Source organism: Phalangium opilio, unplaced genomic scaffold (genome assembly GCF_054372755.1).
Source record: "Phalangium opilio isolate 3A_F unplaced genomic scaffold, DU_Popi_V2 ptg000032l_1, whole genome shotgun sequence".
Lineage (NCBI taxonomy): Eukaryota > Metazoa > Arthropoda > Arachnida > Opiliones > Phalangiidae > Phalangium > Phalangium opilio.
Window position 1 is genome coordinate 3,220,697 of NW_028324159.1, and position 2,882 is coordinate 3,223,578.

A 2,882-nucleotide genomic window follows, 5' to 3' on the forward strand; every position below is an offset into this window, starting at 1 on the left:
ATGGAAAGGGGTGAGTTAGATTTTAAATTGATAGAAGTGAGAAATCGTCTTGGATGCCGAGTTTTGTCCGTGCCAATGGGTGAGTTTTCTAGGCCTTGGCCATCAGATGCCAAACTGAAGCCATGCCTTTCGGTAACTCCCTGGCGCTAATTGCAATTAAAACTAATCCCACAGATGACCAGCAAGTTGAATTAGGTGCCGAGAATGAAACCCCAATCGTATCACATACAACACAAATCAACGCGAGAAAAATTTTCTGACGCGTTAAAAGTATAAACCAACCAAATCCACTATTATTTTCGATAAAAATATTTCAACGAATCATATATCGGAAATCAGAAAGTGACAAAAGCGTGTCTTTAAATTTTAACGCAACAAAATAATTTTAACGTGTTGAAAATATTTTAAAGCGATGAAATCGTCTCGTCGCGTTGATTTTCATTTTAACCCGAGCAAATCGTGTCGTTCATTTTCGATGGTTTTCCATTGGCTAAACCTTTGTCCAATAACCACAAACATTTGACCAAAGAGAGTAGTTTGATGATCTTGTAGCGGACACGCTACATTTGGGCTTTCACAAACAACATAATAACATTATAGACTTACCCATCCAGGCACCAAATTATATGAACTTAACCCTAGGCCTATATCCATCCTAATAAAATGGAGTCTCTAGCCAGAGGGAGCTCTATTGCACTACTTGAGGGCCCCCTGCGGCCGTATTCTGCAGAAAAGTTAAGCTCCTCCTTCTGCCCTTGGCTCGCTGGTTGGACCGTCAACCACTGCCCTTGGCCTTTTAATTGGCTACGTCTACCGATGACGTTACATGCCTTGGCTCAGTGATTGGTGCAAATTCCGCGCAGACTCAGATGTAAACTATCAAATTATACACCAAATTCAAAATGTTTTTTAATAAACTGACAAATGAGTTACCGGTTAAACACCGGTTTTTCTGGTTGCTTCGGTAACGCTATGTGCTGAACGCACTTACAGCAGACGACATTTCTACACTTTCTATCAACCCCCCGACGTTGATCAACGTGTCGAGTAAAGTGGTGAGTGTAATTTATGAAGAATTAATTAATTTATGAAGTATTCAACTAAACTCTTTAATTTCCCCCCTTAAAATCCGATTTAAATAAAAACACACCATTTAATTTATTTCTTTTATTATTTATTACTTATTTAGATTGTGTGGCAACTGTCGATCGCAGTATAGAAGTCACTGCAGTAAAAAGGTGAGAGGGCTGATCGCCCGTGGTAACTGAATGGTTAAAGCCTTATTTGAGCACTTAGCATGACCAAAATCGCAAGAGCAACTCCATGATTCGTTCATGCTCTTGTGGCATTAACAATTTCGCACTTATTATATTCTCATGGAATGGTGTGTTGATGAGCGAGATACACCCATACCCTTTAATCAATATTTATCCTTTCATCTCTCAGACGAGGTATATCTTTCAACTGCAGACGAAAAAGCTTATCCAGAGACTGAGTGTCAAGCCATTTGCGACTCGCAACTAACACTGGAAGTCGCGGAAGCGCCTTACAACTGCAAATCGACATAACTTATAAAACAACCAGTAACCATATTTACACCTTCCCAATGAACAGTTACTTGAAAAGTAAGCATTTCAGTATGCAGCAATTGGTATAATCACGCCTTTGTTTCTCATAATATGAATATGGTAAATCTGAAATAGGTCTAATGAATGACAATAGAATAGTTAAGTTATATTTAAAATAGGTATGTGGTCATGAAGACTTCGGAGGATGTAAATTGCAATCATGCAACAGAAAAAAGCAATGAACTCTTGACAGTCAGAAATATGTAAAATTTAATACACGAGGAAAATAAATTGCTGAATTTTTGGGTTTGAGAGCGTATCGGGACTGATTGGGTGCTGGCATGCTGGTTATAAATAATGTCATCTTGAGTACAGGCTAGACATCATCAACATAATTCTAATGTGAACAGATTAAAAACATGCCATTAACGGTTTTAATGCATTAAAGGCAGTAACAGACTTTTTCTTCTTTTTTAAACCCCTCCCCGGCTCCACTTAGCTCTATAAGGATGACAAGCACTATCCACACAGGCTCACAACCCCTTTTAATAACAGTCAATGATAACAAAAATTCAAATAATTTAAAAAATGTTATGAAGTCTATCTAATAAATTATTCAGTGCATGCATATAACCCGTGCAATAAATTTAATTGGCTTATTAAATGAAGCGTCTACTAAATTACAATATAAGTTAACAGTAAACTAAAACGTATGTGAGAAATAAATCATAAAATACGCGTAAATAGCGCATGTAAGAAATTAAATGGATTGAACGCGAAAAAAATAACTATTTATAATGAGAGAATGAAAAAAAAATATGTGTCAAATTGGATATTAAAGAAACTTTGGTGAAAATGAATTAATAGAATATCTACAATGAGTACTATAAAATCACAAAGAGATAAACAATAATCAGAGAGAGTTCATGCTGTCATGAAGAAAGTGCATGCTAAATTGAGCATTGAAAATAATCGAAATACAGGGAGACGTTATTCAAACAACCTATCATGGCATTTGGAAAATTATCTACAGTAAAGTAGAACATGCTTCGCTTGAGCATGTCTTCAAAAAACAAAACTAGTCATTATTTTCAGGCTGCAATTTTTCACTTCGGTCATGATGAATACTCTCGGTTTCCAATCTAAACCTTTTATTTTTAAACCTTAGATTTTCGTATTCATTCCTAGCCTTTCATTTTTAGTCATTATTTGCCAAACAGACGCAAACATGAGTAGGGCATCCAAACATGCATTAGCGGAAGCTATGAGCGTTTCTTGCTTTTCTTACTAGGCAGCGACAAAGCTAGAAGAAAG

General features: G+C 36.4%; 1 long non-coding RNA gene across 1 annotated transcript; it reads left to right on the forward strand.

Annotated features, from left to right (window-relative positions):
* Positions 1-1,047: 1,047 nt before the first annotated feature.
* Positions 1,048-1,462, forward strand: LOC149685301 (uncharacterized). Its single transcript, XR_016384063.1, has 3 exons — positions 1,048-1,092; positions 1,190-1,384; positions 1,447-1,462. It is a non-coding gene; the product is annotated as an uncharacterized LOC149685301 (long non-coding RNA).
* Positions 1,463-2,882: the final 1,420 nt, after the last annotated feature.